The sequence below is a fragment of the Coregonus lavaretus genome, assembly GCF_964263955.1.
Source record: "Coregonus lavaretus genome assembly, chromosome: 8".
Lineage (NCBI taxonomy): Eukaryota > Metazoa > Chordata > Actinopteri > Salmoniformes > Salmonidae > Coregonus > Coregonus lavaretus.
In genome coordinates, this window is record NC_139995.1 from 3,654,778 (window position 1) to 3,671,502 (window position 16,725).

Sequence of the window (16,725 nt, forward strand, 5' to 3'; positions counted from 1 at the left end):
GAGGCAATGTATAGCCTATGAATATCTGTACCTAGCAAACATGACAAACCATGACCTAAGCATAACAGATTAACACAAAATTACTCTAATCTCCATTTCGGTGGCTAGTTAGCTGGTTGTCAGTATGGCTAGCTAGTGAAAGTGACAGCTGAGGTTGACACTTTGCAAGGGCAGCCCAAATTTACCGCCACACACAACTTTCCTTGCATGACAGACTAGCTAGCTAGCTAGCTATAGCAAGTAGCTTGGGCCGTTTCCATTTGAATTACAGGGGTTAAAACAAGACAAAACAGCCAACTAGTTAGCTGACTATATACAGCTAAACACTGCAACTATTTCCATGAGACAGAGAGCAATCAGTCGAGCTCATGCTCCACCACTGATGGGCTCTCCTGTACCAACCAAGTGATAATGACAGGATTTGCTAATCTGAGAGGTATTCCCGAAGTTTCACAGCATCAAACATCAACAACATCAAACATATTTTTTATGCTGTTTACTTAGTTCACTCACCTTGACATCATCACTTTCAAAGTGCAAGGACGTGTCCGAACCACTATCACCAACCAACATATACTGAACAAAAATATAAACGCAACATGTAAAGTGATGGTCCCATGTTTCATGAGCCAAAATAAAAGATCCCAGAAATGTTCTATACACACAAAAAGCTTATTTCTCTAGCTTTTTTTGTGAACATGTCTCCTTTGCCAAGATTATCCATCCACCTTACAGGTGTGGCATATCAAGAAGCCGATTAAACAGCATGATCATTACACAGGTGCACCTTCTGCTGGGTACAATAAAAGGCCACTCTAAAATGTGCAGTTTTGTCACACAACACAATACCACAGATGATTCAAATATTGAGGGAGTGTGCAATTGGCATACTGACTGCAGCAATGTCCAACAGAGCTATTGCCAGATAATTGAATGTTCATTTATCTACCATAAGCCGCCTCCAATGTCGTTTTAGAGAATTTGTCAGTATGTCCAACCAGCCTCACAACCGCAGACCAAGTGTAACCACGCCAGTCCAGGACCTCCACATCCGGCTTCTTCACCTGCGGGATTGTCTGATGTCTGATGTGGGGTGAAGGGGGGTGGGGGGGTATGGGCTGTAATAAAGCCCTTTTGTGGGTAAAAGCTCATTCTGATTGGCTGGGCCTGGCTCCCCAGTGGGTGGGCCTAATTTATTTATTTCAATTGGCTGATTTCCTTCTAATGAACTGTAACTCAGTAAAATCTTTGAAATTGTTGCATGTTGAGTTTATATTTCTGCTTAGTATAGATACATCCTCTAGTGAAAAGTTGTGGCTGCTTCGGCACCATCATTATTAGTAATTAAGTTATTTTTTTCTTTTAAAAAGTCAAATAACAGCATACCCTGTTTCCAGTCATGCGAATACGACAACAGTTTGTTAGCAAGTGTTTTTTTTGTTTGTTGTTTTTTGTACCTTTACCTATTTTTTTCTCCCCAATTTTGTGATATCCAATTGGTAGTTACAGTTTTGTCCCATCGCTGCAACTCTCCTACGGACTCGGGAGAGGTGAAGTTCGAGGGCCATGCATCCTCCGAAACACGACCCTGCCAAGCCGCACTGCTTCTTGACACACTGCTCGCTTAACCCGGAAGTCAGCCGCACCAATGTGTCGGAGGAAACACCGTCCAGCTGGTGACCGAAGTCAGCTTCCAGGCGCCAGGCCCGCCACAAGGAGACGCTAGAGCGTGATGGAACAAAGAAATCCCGGCCAGCCAAAACCTCCCCTAACCCGGACGACGCTGGGCCAATTGTGCGCCGCCTCATGGGTCTCCTAGTCACGGCCGGCTGTGACACAGCCTGGGATCGAACCCGGGTCTGTAGTGACACCACTGCGCCAATCGGGAGGCCCGTTAGCACGTTAATTTTGTGATATTGACACAGATATTATTGTTAGAAAAACAAGGTTGTTCGTGACAACTATAGTAATTTAAAGAAAGGCCGTTGACGGCCGCTATGGGTTCTAAAGGGATAAGTAACATATTGCTTTCATTAAAATCTATTATAGCAGTAGCAAACTTTCCTCCGGTCCTCCTTCTCATACTCACGCTCTCCCTCTCAAACTGAACAGGACATCAGTAGGCACAGATATAGAATTTTTTGGGCAAATACAAAATACAATTCAGAAGAAGCCTTTGACTCGCCTCCTGAAGTGGCACCGTACACAGCACAGTCATTGGTTAGGCAGCAGAAAAGGGTAATAATTAATAATTAAAACAGAACGTCCAGAAAACTGTAGGCCATTACACCATTATTTATCATTACCGCATGTCAGAGGCATGAAAAATTCACGAATGGACTTAAAAACAGGTGGTATAGCCTACGCTCCAAAATGCGATGTGGTTCATGAGAACACTGACATTTTGCCAAGGCAGAGATGAGTGGCCGACACCTGGATGTGCTCGGACAGCAGTGGACGCATCAATTCTGGCCCAATGACAATTACCAAATGTCATTAGGTGTCACGCCCTGGCTCTGGGGACTCTTAAATGTTGAGCCAGGGTGTGGACTTGTTATGTTTAGTTTTCTATGGGTTTTGTTCTAGATCGTTTATTTCTATGTTGGCCAGGGTGGTTCCCAATCAGAGACAGCTGTAGCTCGTTGTCTCTGATTGGGGACCATACTTAGGCAGCCTGTGTTCACTAGTTTATTGTGGGATCTTGTTCCGTATGGTTTGTTGTATTACCTAGGACTTCACGTATCGTTTTGTTTATTGTTTTGGTTCGTGTGTGTACTAATTAAAGAATGTACGCTTATCACGCTGCGCCTTGGTCCGCTTCTCATAACGATGTTGACATTAGGACTCCACTTTTTGGTGTTTTGTGTAAAATATGTCTTCCATTCACCACTGTTTGGAGGCTGGAAATATGTTGCAAGTGGTAGCTTAGTAAAGGAGCCCTTTGAAGCAAAAACTCGGGAAGGATGTACATTTTCTTAGAAATATAACTTTGCCCTGTGCTTCTCAGAGCATGCTCTTTATATAGCCTAGGCCTCTAGCTTATAGTATAGGCTACGGATAATTTTATTGAGACCATACTACAAGTTTCGGTATACCGTGATTTATTAATTTTTTGTATATACAGTGAGGGAAAAAAGTATTTGATCCCCTGCTGATTTTGTACGTTTGCCCACTGACAAAGACATGATCAGTCTATAATTTTAATGGTAGGTTTATTTGAACAGTGAGAGACAGAATAACAACAAAAAAATCCAGAAATACGCATGTCAGAAATGTTATGTTGCATTATTATGTTATGTTGCATTTTAATGAGGGAAATAAGTATTTGACCCCTCTGCAAAACTTGACTTAGTACTTGGTGGCAAAACCCTTGTTGGCAATCACAGAGGTCAGACGTTTCTTGTAGTTGTCCACCAGGTTTACACACATCTCAGGAGGGATTTTGTCCCACTCCTCTTTGCAGATCTTCTCCAAGTCATTAAGGTTTCGAGGCTAACGTTTGGCAACTCGAACCTTCAGCTCCCTCCACAGATTTTCTATGGGATTAAGGTCTGGAGATTGGCTAGGCCACTCCAGGACCTTAATGTGCTTCTTCTTGAGCCACTCCTTTGTTGCCTTGGCCGTGTGTTTTGGGTCATTGTCATGCTGGAATACCCATCCACGACCCATTTTCAATGTCCTGGCTGAGGGAAGGAGGTTTTCACCCAAGATTTGACGGTACATGGCCCCGTCCATCGTCCCGTTGATGCGGTGAAGTTGTCCTGTCCCCTTAGCAGAAAAACACCCCCAAAGCATAATGTTTCCACCTCCATGTTTGAAGGTAGGGATGGTGTTCTTGGGGTCATAGGCGGCATTCCTCCTACTCCAAACACGGTGAGTTGAGTTGATGCCAAAGAGCTCGATTTTGGTCTCATCTCACCACAACACTTTCAGCCAGTTCTCCTCTGAATCATTCAGATGTTCATTGGCAAACTTCAGATGGGCCTGTATATGTGCTTTCTTGAGCAGGGGGACCTTGCGGCCGCTGCAGGATTTCAGTCCTTCACAGCGTAGTGTGTTACCAATTGTTTTCTTGGTGACTATGGTCCCAGCTGCCTTGAGATCATTGACAAGATTCTCCCGTGTAGTTCTGGGCTGATTCTTCACTGTTCTCATGATCATTGCAACTCCACGAGGTGAGATCTTGCATGGAGCCCCAGGCCGAGGGAGATTGACAGTTATTTTGTGTTTCTTCCATTTGCGAATAATCGCACCAACTGTTGTCACCTTCTCACCAAGCTGCTTGGCAATGGTCTTGTAGCCCATTCCAGCCTTGTGTAGGTCTACAATCTTGTCCCTGACATCCTTGGACAGCTCTTTGGTCTTGGCCATGGTGGAGAGTTTGGAATCTGATTGATTGATTGCTTCTGTGGACAGGTGTCTTTTATACAGGTAACAAGCTGAGATTAGGAGCACTCCCTTTAAGAGTGTGCTCCTAATCTCAGCTCGTTACCTGTATAAAAGACACCTGGGAGCCAGACATCTTTCTGATTGAGAGGGAGTCAAATACTTATTTCCCTCATTAAAATGCAAATGAAAAGTAATTGATTTACATTTACGAAAATGTTATGAAGTACACAACATAATGTTACTTCAATACAAAGCAAGCACACAATAGCCTAACATTTTCAGGTGATTATGTTATCCTATAGGCCTACTGTATACAGCAGCGAATTTGGAAATAGCTAAATAAACTTAAACGGTGTAGATTGCATTTGATAGCGAGGTCGTCAATATAGAGGTCATTAAACTTGGTAAGGCCATTCTTCTGCCACAGCCTGAAAGTTGTATCCAGTTTAGCTGGAAGGAAGAGGTGATTATTACATATAGGAACATGAGTAGAGAAATCACAGAATTTAAAATGTTGATGGAGCTGAGTTCAAAGTTTAAGAGTACAGATAACAATTGGATTGAATGTTTAGGTTGAAGCTGAGAGAGGAAGACTGGAGGTGACTAAAGCTGGCAAAGACGAAGAGAAACAGGTATTGGCTTCTGTTTGACACTAGTCTGGAGTGTGAAGCAAGTAAATAATATGTTGTATATATCACGGCTCAGGCTAAGACCCAGATGCAGACACAGGAGGCGGCTAGTACGAGAGGGAGACATTGTAACAAATCCAGAAATCTGTGCAATACATTTATCTTGATACAATTCACTTTACCAGCTAAAGTAAGGTAGAGAATACTCCATCTCTGAAAGCCCAGTTTAAAGTAGTTAATCAGGGGAATGAAGTTGTCATCATGGAGGGAAGACAAGGTACGGGTGATATTGATCCCTAAATATTTAAAGCCAGACTTGGACATACATAATGGAATGGTATCCTGTGGAATTTGTAATGCTAATAGTAAAACATTCACTTTTAAAGAATTTCAATTTGTAACCCGAAGAAACACACCAAACCTACACAGTAGATCCACTATATCAGGGACACACGCTTCAGAGTCTGAGATATATAAAAGCAAGTCATCTGCATGGGGACTGAAACTTTATGTTCCCGTCCCCATCTGTAAATACCATGTATTGATGGTGTGACATTTAGCATAATAGAAAGGAGTTCTATTCCCAGGGTAAATAACACAGGGGACATTGGACATGAATTGATAATCTCCTCTAACTGCAAAGGTTGATCAATTTCCTCTCACTTCTCTGTACTAATGGTAGGAGTTTCCAAATTGTCCCAAAAAATTACTCATGATTGAAATGTCTTCAGGTGATTCTGATGTGTAAAGATTGAAATCATTTTCTTTAAAATATTATTCATTTCAATGGGATTAACTGTTAGAACACGTAAGGTAGCGTACATTTGGGTAATAAGCTGTGAGGCAGATTTGCACTTGAGCTGTTGAGTCGACCAGCCTTTTCTCCATGCTCATAAACAAAACCACGTGCGCTGAGTAGCTGCTGCTTTGTCTTATCTGTTGATAGTAAATTGTACTGAGTTAGAAGAAAATTAAACAACAACAGCTAATTAATGCTATTCTGGAATTAGACCAACAATGCACTAAAGGCCTTTCTTTGTAACGTTCTGGTGATGTAAAGGAGTATTGGTGGTCTAATTCCAGAATGGCATTCATCAGCTGTTGATGTTAAATGTTCTGTTGTTTTTTGAGAAGAGAGGAATAGGAAATTATTTTGCCTCTAAGAACAACTTTAAGTGTTTCCCAAAGCGTAGATGGAGAGATCGTGTTTTATTTGTCTCAATAAGCAGTAAATTGTACTTTCTTATGAATAAGTATTGCTGTTCCCCTTGCCTTAGCATTGAATTTGGAATTAAATATTTGTCCTACCCAAGCTTTACGGAGTCTACCATGATCTGCTGTACACAGATTCTTGTATGTTTCTTGTAGGAATGCTATGTCTGTTTTTAAATTCTTAAGATAAGCGAACACTCTTGCTTTGACGTTCCAGCTTGTAAACCTAATAGCTGACCCCAACTCCCACCCCAATATCTGAAGTGTCAATCATAAAAAATGTAGATTACTAAATTGAGTCTGGAATAGAGATGAAACACCTGCATAAGACCACCAATCATATCCTGTGATTTAAAAAAGCATGTCCCAAAAAGTTGGGCAAAATACTGTTGAAGTAGAATATGTAACAATCAAATGATTAAAGAAGGGAAAAAACGTCCCCCCTGACACAAAACCCTCATAATAATACAACAAAAATAAAAACAGTACAAAATAAAACTGTCCTATGCTCACCTCTAAGGCGGACTGCAGGCTTCCCCAAATAAGATCAAATTCCCGGTTAACCATCTGTCACTTTATTTACTCCCAATTATTAACAGACAAGTATTTACAACGGCAAATTTAAAAAGTTTGAACTCAATCATAAACAGTGTCACTGTCAAAGGTCGATCAGCTACATCCTCTATTAGCTCTAACAAATGGCAATAGTAAAATAAAAGGTTTCTGTTGGTCAAGACTTCGGGCCCATGGGTTGTGTTAGGGGCGCATTCCATGCCTTGTCCCCGCACCACACCGCACATCTACGCTCATAACTACAGGGAGTAAAACCTGATACTCAGGTGCAGCGCGACCAAAGCACGACTGCAATAAAGACAGCAGGGAACGCATCCTGCAAACACGAGACCAAAATATAAAAATATATCTAAATATTTAAATATCAACCAAAATATCTCATCAACAGCAGCCAACCAAGAAGTGAAATCAAAATATATCTAGCTAAACACCGACTGAAACAATGAAAGGCATTACACTTGCAAGAAAGCATATGAAAACATGCAATTAACTTGAGTCAAACCCTGAGATTGTAGCATTAATACATAGTCTTTGGAGAGGTAAATGACTAGCTAGCTAATGCTAACTTAGCTCAAACAAAATCATAACAAACCCAAGTTACCTACAACATACAACTAGTGCCAGCTAAGCCAGTCAGACAGCCAATGTTACTTACATGGATACAGGTCTTTGGCCAGTCGATTCCAGATGTAGCTAGCTAGCTAGGTAGTTGTCCATATTATGTCACGCAATATCGCAGCTAGCCAGCCACTAGAAATTATGAAGAACCACTTGGCTAAATCCACCGCCATATTCGAATAATCCAGTCAATGCTTGAGCACTCCAGTTGTTGTGTACAACCAGTCGTCCAGTCAGCCATGCTAGAAAATACACCAAATGTCCTTGTTGTCTGAATTCTTCTCAGCCAAATATAAATGTAATGCAATAAAGATGTCCCTGAGGGCTGTTGGAATGAACTTTTTCATACATACCAACAAACGGGTGTGATCATTCTAAAGTGGTCCCTGCAGCGTACGCTCAAACCGGTGTGATTAGAACGATTAACGCAACAGTCAGCATTTGAGCTAGCCACACTGGTTTTTCACAGAAACATTTTGCACAAACACAGTCCTTACAAAGTTATGTCCTTAATGGGACCAGTTTATTTTTGGATGCAATGTTCAGACATTCACAGAAGTAGGGACAGCATACACAATCATCCAAACCGGAAAATGTGGGCTACATTAGTCCTAGCGCTAACTGAGGAAAGATTGACGTAACACAAGGGGTCATATTTAGAAAACTCTCGGCTGACAGAAACCACAATATGAATTAGCTAATAGCAATTACTATTTATAATTCATCACATCACGGGTGAGCTCAATATTGATCTAAATAATTGAGTAAAACACTTTCCAGTAATCGAAAATAATCCGACGATGGGTAGTTTGTGCGCGCCGCCATCTTTGTTTATTGCCCAGATTTCTGTATTTGTTACAATGTCTCCCTCTTTTTCTCCCCAAGTCTTTTTTCATTTCAGTGGATAAACTTATATCTTCCTTTTTATGGGGTGGTGGGAATCCCAGAATACGTAAAGTATTCCTCCAGAGAGATAGAACACACAGAGGACTAGTCCTTCTTAACTTTATACAGTATATTATTACTGAGCAGCAAATATACTGTCACACCCTGATCTGTTTCACCTGTCTTTGTGCTTGTCTCCACCCCCCACCAGGTGTCTCCCATTTTCCCCCATTATCCCCTGTGTATTTATACCTGCGTTTTCTGTTTCTCTGTTGCCAGTTCGTCTTGTCCCGTCAAGTCATACCAGCGTGTTCCTGTGTTTCCAGTGCTCTAGTTTTTGTTTTTCCTAGTCTTCCAAGTTCTGACCTTTCTGCCTGTCCTGACCCTGATCTTGCCTGCCGTCCTGTACCTGCCTGCCTCTGATTTGGATTACGACTCTTTGCCTGCCTTGACTTACCTTTTGCCTGCCCCTTGTACTGTAATAAACTCTGAGACTCGTACTAGCCGCCTCCTGTGTCTGCATCTGTGTCTTAGCCTGAGCCGTGATATATACAACATATTATTTACTGGCTTCACACTCCAGAAACGGACTAGTGTCAAACAGAAGCCAACTCCTGTTTCTCTTAATCTTTACCAGCTTTAGTCACCTCCAGTCTTCCTCTCTCAGCTTCAACCTACACATCCAATCCAATTGTTATTTGTACTCTTAAACTTTGAACTTTGAAGTCATGTCCATCAAAAATTTTAATTCTGTGATTTAATTCATCCTTCCAGCTAAACTGGATTCAACTTTCAGGCTGTGGCAGAGGAATGGCCTTAGCAAGTTTTAATGACCTCTTTATTGATGGCACCTTTGCCAATTTTGACGCCAATCAAAGTAGATCAGGTCTGCATTAGGTTACACACTGCATATTAAAACACATAATAATAGGCCATAGCTGGATGTCCAGGCATGATATACAATGCATTCGGAAAGTATTCAGACCCCTTGACTTTTTCCACATTTTGTTACGTTACAGCCTTATTCTAAAATGCATTAAATTGTTGTTTTTCCCTCATCAATCTACACACAATACCCCATAATGACAAAGCAAAAACAGGTTTTTATCAATTTTAGCAAAAAACGGAAATATCACATTTACGTAAGTATTCAGACCCTTTCCTCAGTACTTTCTTGAAGCACCTTTGGCAGCAATTACAGCCTCAAATCTTCTTGGGTATGACACTACAAGCTTGGCACACCTGTATTTGGGGAGTTTCTCCCATTCTTCTCTGCAGATCCTCTCAAACTCTGTCAGGTTGGATGGGGAGCGTCGCTGCACAGCTATTTTCAGGTGTCTCCAGAGATGTCCAATCGGGTTCAAGTCCGGGCTCTGGCTGGGCCACTCAAGGACAACATCCCCACAGCATGATGCTGCCACCACCACGCTTCACCGTAGGGATGGTGCCAGGTTTCCTCCAGATGTGATGCTTGGCATTCAGGTCAAAGCTTTCAATCTTTGTTTCATCAGACCAGATAATCTTGTTTCTCGTGGTCTGAGTCATTTAGGTGCGTCATTTACTCCAAGCGGGCTGTCATGTGCCTTTTACTGAGGAGTGGCTTCTGTCTGGCCACTCTACCATAAAGGCCTGATTGGTGGAGTGCTGCAGAGATGGTTGTCCTTCTGGAAGGTTCTCCCATCTCCACAGAGGAATTCTGGACCTCTTTCAGAGTGACCATGGCCCTTCTCCACCGAGTGCTCAGTTTGGCCGGGCGGCCAGCTCTAGGAAGAGTCTTGGTGGTTCCAAACATCTTCCATTTAAGAATGATGGAGGCCACTGTGTTCTTGGGGACCTTCAATGCTGCAGACATTTTTTGGTACCCTTCCCCAGATCTGCACTTCGACACAATGGCCTCATGGCTTGGTTTATGCTCTGACATTCACTGTCAACTGTGGGATCTTATATAGACAGGTGTGTGCCTTTCCAAATCATGTCCAATCAATTGAATGTACCACAGGTGGACTCCAATCAAGTTGTAGAAACATCTCAAGGATGATCACTGGAAACAAGATGCACCTGAGCTCAATTTCGAATCTCATAGCAAAGGGTCTGAATACTTATGTAAATAAGGTATTTCTGTTTTTTCTTTTCCCATAAATTTGCAAACATTTCGAAAAAACATGTTTTCACTTTGTCATTATGCGGTATTGTGAGTAGATTGTTGAGCCATTTTTTTAATGTAATCAATTTTAGAATAAGGCTATAACATACCAAAATGTGGAAAAAGTCAAGGTGTCTGAATACTTATAGAATGCACTGTAGACTAGTACATTGGTCACCAACTTTTTGGTGCACTGTACCTGTAAAATCTAATATAAGGAGCACTTTTCCATGGCTACCCTCTAACGGGATCTAAATCTGAAACAAATATTTTGACGGAGATGCAGAGATGGCTGACAGTGCAGCAGATTTTCGTTTGAGACTTCCAATCTGAGCGGCAATTTGCTGGTAACTATTTCCGTTGATGACAGAAGTAATTATCTATTAATCAAGTCTGAATTTGCATTAACACTCTCTCTCCCTCTCTGTCCAATTAACGGTAATCTTTAGTTGGATCCTGACAATTACGGTGGGGGAAGGGAATGTACATGTACTTCTCCATCCATTTCATACAGTGAGGTGGAGAGAGAGAAACAAGAAAAATAGAGATGGAGAAATGACGATGCATGCCATTATCGATGAAGAGATCTCGTTGGTCTAGTTGGTGTGAGGGTGGGTGGGACAGAGAAAGCGAAGGAGAAAGAGAAAAAGAAGGAGAAAGCGAGAGAATGGAGAAAGAAAGATAATTGTTAAAGACGATGGGAGAACAGAGTGGAGAGAGGAGGCAGATGCTGGATTACTGTACTGTGGGTCCTTGGAAAATTGAGGACTCACTTCGCAAACATCACATAGAAAGACGGCTGTTTGAGAGCTGGAGGATTGTTGAGCAAACCGTGAGTGGAGCTTCCCCAGCCTCGAGGGGACCTTCCTTATACTGGCACAGCCTCTTGAGTCTACAAAGAAGAGCCCTCTCTTTCTGTCTATCCATCCCTCTCATTCTCCATTCTCTCTCTCTCTCTCTCTCTCTCTCTCTCTCTTTCTCTCTCTCTCTCTCTCTCTCTCTCTCTCTCTCTCTCTCTCTCTCTCTCTCATACACTCTCTTCCTCCTACATAACCTGAACCTTACTCTTCCCTCTCTCTATCTGGCCTCCTCACTCTCCTGCTCTCTCCCCCTCCCCCTATCTCCCTTATGCTCACCTCTCTGATTTCAGTAGTAGAGTTTCTGCTACTGTGTAATGAAGAAGAGCTGCTTCCCAAATAGCACACTATTTCCTATATAGTTGCACTCATTTTGACCAGGGCCCATAGACACTCTGGTTAAAAGTAGTGCACTATGTAGGGAATAAGGTGCCATTTGGGACACAGCCAAAGTGTTGGGAGATTGGCCTCCTGGGTATGGTCTCCAAATCCTCAGCTTTAGTTTCCCTCTCTGAATAGAATTCCGGCAAGACACAATATAGTGTGAGATGATAGCATGAGATGGATGTCGCTGATAAATTGCTAGCTACTCTGGAGTTACTTTTTTAGGGATGATTTGGTATTTCTGTCTTGATAAGATCCAAACACGTCCAAAAGTTTCTTTAACGTGAGAACTATACTAATTGCCATCCATTGATAAGAAAATGTCCACATACTGTATGGGATAGGCACAGAACACATGAAAATAGAGGAAAACAATGTTTGATTCAGGTTTTTCTCCAAGATAATAGTCCTATTGTTTGTCACTGCCTCACCAGTCAGACTATGATAATTTGTTTGTCCCTTTCTCACAACGGCGAGAGAGGTGTTTGCGCAAATTACTGTTTATGTCTTGACCTGCTCTGCCAATTCCCAGGTGAGAGTACAATGGATCAATTTCCCCCTGTACGTTCATGAATCTCTCAAAAATGGGGCAATACCTGTAAATCCAGCGCTGCACAATGAGAAAAACATAATTAAATTGTATCACATTTTAAACCCTCGGAAACCCCTGCTATCAGGAGATCTCTCTCACCTGCACCGACTTTTTCTCCCTTTCTCTCTCCCTCTCTCATCGCCATCTCCCTCTATCTTCCACTCTCCCTCATCCTCCCCACTCTCCCTCATCCTCCCTCTCTCTCGTCCTCTTTCTACTGAGTCATTATGTGCTTCGTGCCTTGAAATATCAGGTTAAACTTTGAGCAACTACAGAATGTCAGGTCCCTTATCACAAAAAAAAGGATCAGGTCCCCCCCTCAATATTCATTAGGATTTAAAAGGCAAAACTGATCCTAGATAGTTCAGCACTCCTACTCTGAAACACTTTGTAAATACAGGCCCTGGTTTTCACCTCAAAGAATTTGGGCCTCAGTCAGCAATAAAACCAGGCATCCCTCTGCTTCACAACAAGGTTTTCAGGCATGATCTCTAGCTTTTAAGTATGTCATTGAAAAAGAGAGCGAGAGAGAGACATTCTTCCAACGGCTTGCACTTTAGCATCCTGTGGCACAGGCCAGCCCCTGTATTAAACTGTCATTTAGTCAGGCAAGTAGAATAAGTGCTGTGGATTAGGGTTACACAGTCATGCAGATAAGCAGACAACTGGCAAATACAGCTCCGTCCACTGACACAGCAAATGCAGCTCTCCTCTCTGGAAAAAAGAGAGAGCGTGACCGGGTGGGCGAGCATACTAAACAGACAGTACCGGTGAGTGACAGACAGCTTGTCAAAAAGTGTTCCTGCCGCTCTGCTGCTCCACTGCTGCCACAGCAACACAAGGGGCCATATGATAAGGGGGAGTTGGAGGAAATAAGTAGGCTTCCAACAGGTTCTCATGGACTGATTGGGAAAAATCACGTTCCAGATATATTTTTTATCCTATTTTCCCCCTTTTTTTCTAAAAGGCCCAAACGATAGGCGTGCGTGTGAAATTAATTAACTCTCCGACAGCCTCCCAACCCCATTTGTACTCTCAGGTGTTTCATTTCTCGACCACTTGAAGTGCATTTTTCCCCTCTCTGAAGTTCTGGAGGTGTAGTCATTTCCCCTATCATCAGTGCTTGCCACAATTTCTTGTTTGGATGACATCCAGTTTTTTTAACCATATTCTATTACAATATTCAAACCTCTTTGAAATTGTTATTAAAAATCAATTTTACTTCAATCACAATACCTAATTAAAAGTTAAAGTATATGTTTTCCCTAAATAAAACACAATGATGGAAGTATAGCGACAGAGCAGTACTAAATTAAAAATTACTACAGTATACTGAACAAAAATATAAACGCAACATGTAAAGTGTTGGTCCAATGTTTCATGGACTGAAATAAAATATCCCAGAAATGTTCCATATGCACAAAAAGTGTATTTCTCTCAAGTTGTGTACACAAATGTGTTTACATCCCTGTTAGTGAGCATTTCTCCTTTGCCAAGATAATCCATCAACTTGACAGGTGTGGCATATCAAGAAGCTGATTAAACAGCATGATCATTACACAGGTGCACCTTGTGCTGGAGACAATAAAAGGCCACTCTAAAATGTGCAGTTTTGTCACACAACTCAATAAATAAAATTGACACCAAGCCATAAAGTGTGATCATCACTTTATATGATAAATAACCACAAATGTAACTAATAAACTGAATTTTTTTTTATAATGGGTTGTCCAAGGGTCTCGGATTTACAACCATCTTTGTCCTTGACTGGTTTGGAAAGTTCACTTGCGCGCATTTATGATCCTCTGGTGTGGGTGAGTATAATATAATGATGTACCCAGAGCGCCACCTTACGGGTGTATAACTCAGCAGGCAGACCGTCTCGAGCTCATGAACACCGAAGATGGTGGATAAATGAAGATAGTTCACTCTGGCTGTTGACCTTTTTTTTTATGGTCAGTTCCGGTCTACATAACTGGATGTGTCTCCCACAGACACGAAGGCAATAGCAGCTGGGTCTGGTCTACTTAATTCATTGACTTTCATTTAACCAGAAACTCTCCCCCCCCCCCCCCCCCCCTCCCCAGAAAAGAACAGCCAGTGAGGTGTCTCGCTTCCTCTTCCGTCTCTGATCAACACTTTTTGTAGCCTTGCTCATGCACGGGATAAGAAATTCAATCGCACTGAAAAAGTATGATAGCAATTGTGAAACAAATAAAATAGAAATGTTCATTTGAAGAATAGGCCTTTCAGTCTACGGATTTCAACCACACTCACAAATTTCAGAATTATTCATTTTCTTTTCTTATTTAGCTTAGTTTTGTTCAGCTTATTAACAGTGGATTTGAAGTAGACCTACATTTAGTTAATGGTTTTGCTCATTAGGCCTACTATCAGATTTTCAACAGGACTACATTTTGAGAGCAAGAAAAATCTAATGTGACTGAGACAGCAGTCTGTTGCGTGGTATCAAGTTATTTTAACATTTCATCCAACTACCGTCATGTTAAACTGTTTAAATATAGGTTACAGCACAAATATATTTTCCACGAAAACTTTTACCACAATGTAGCAATGGGTCTGTCTCACTTATTTCCAATCAAAACCTCATTTCGAATCGCGAGTATGAATATGGGAGGTAGATCAAATCCGTACATAGCCTAGGTTAGGTTATAGCAATTAGCCTACTGTATGGTAAAATGTTTTTTTGTGGTTGCTGTATAAAAATAGAGTTTATTCGAGTTGGTCCACGTATAACCTATTCAACGTTTTGCGTAGTTTACTTATTATCAATTTATAAACTACCCCCGAAATGACCACTGCTTTGCGTAATGGTTATGTGGTGGATAGCTTAGCCTATCTGTGTCATAACGATTCTGCATTACCGATACACGTCAATATTCTCGACCTTGTCAATGCCATGTTTTATAGCCTAGGCTACTTGTGAAAAAAATCTTGACCAAAAGCTCCCCAAATTGCGCTTTGAGTAACAAGTGCTTGAAGGGCGTTCATTTTGACACCGTGTGTGTGTGTGTGTTGGGAGCGTGCGTGCATGTGGGTTCAATTATGTAGCCTACATTATTTCGAAAATAAAAGTTGGAGACCCCTCATGAACTCCTACGGCATGCACCTGCCCACGGTCCCTTCGTCCCTGCGTATCGCCATCTCCAAAGCACAGATTCTACTGAGAAGAAAGTAACCTATAGGCTTCTAAGCAATTCCGAGAAACAAGAATACACTTACCTGGAAAGAACTGGCCACATATTAAGTCCAGCAGTTGAAAAAGAAGTGCAGCAATGATGTAGTTCCCTTTGTCCATTTTGGCAGTGACTATTTTACATGCGCGCCTCCCGTCCGTTTACTCGCTGACTGTATACACTGACAGTATCCTCGCATTGGTATTGCAGTGAGGGAGTAGGCCTACTGAAAGGCAGTAGATAACAATCCCAGCTTGATTGTTTGACTTCAATCAGTAACTGATAGCGGAGTTGAGAACAGATAGAGCAGAGCGAGGAGAGAGAGTGGCACAGGATTCCGATGTCCCCCGGTTCCCTATAGCCTACCTGCCAGCTCCGACACGACGTTTAAACCTGTATCTCTGCGTTGGAGGCTTATATTCCACTGTGCTGGGGCCGAAGAAAGACGTGACAGTGTGTGAGGTATTCTTTTTCCAGTGCTGACACTCACTTCTGATGCCGAAAGTGCGGTTGCTTCATAAAAAGAGCAGCCTGTCGTGCGCCCAATTAATGCTTCCCGGGCTTTGATAAAAACCTTTTTCAGTGTTCTAGCTATGTCAAAAGTGAGATTTTATTGGCACCCTTGATAAAGATAAGCAAAAAAGATTGTATGAAATAAATAATACAAATACTGAGCTATATTGTATGCTCAAAAAATTGGAAGATTATATTATTTTATACAAATACAATTGAAAAAATAAAGAGATTTTGTCTAACAAGTAATAACAAAAAATCTAAAAAAGATAGGGGTCAAAATTATTAGCACCTCTGTTTTCAATACCTTCCAATACCTCACCTTGCACGGATAACAGCACTGAGCCTTTTACTAAAATGTTTTAAGAGATTGGAGAACACATTGGGATCAATTTTAGACCGTTCCTCCATAAATAATCTTTCCAGATCCTTGATATCCTTCATCTGTGATTATGGACTGCCCTCTTCAATTCAAACCACTGGTTTTCAATGGGGTTCAAGTCCGGAGACAGAGATGGTCATTGCAAAATGTTGATTTTGGGTTCAATTAACCATTTCTTTGTGGATTTTGATGTGTGTTTGCAGTTATTGTCTTTTCTGGAAGATCCACTTGAGGCCAAGTTTCAGCCTCCTGGCAGAGGCAAGCAAGTTTATGGCTAAAATGTCCTGGTAGGCTACTGGGTAAAGTTGATGATGCTGTTTACCTTAACAAGGGCCCAGGACCAGTGGAAGC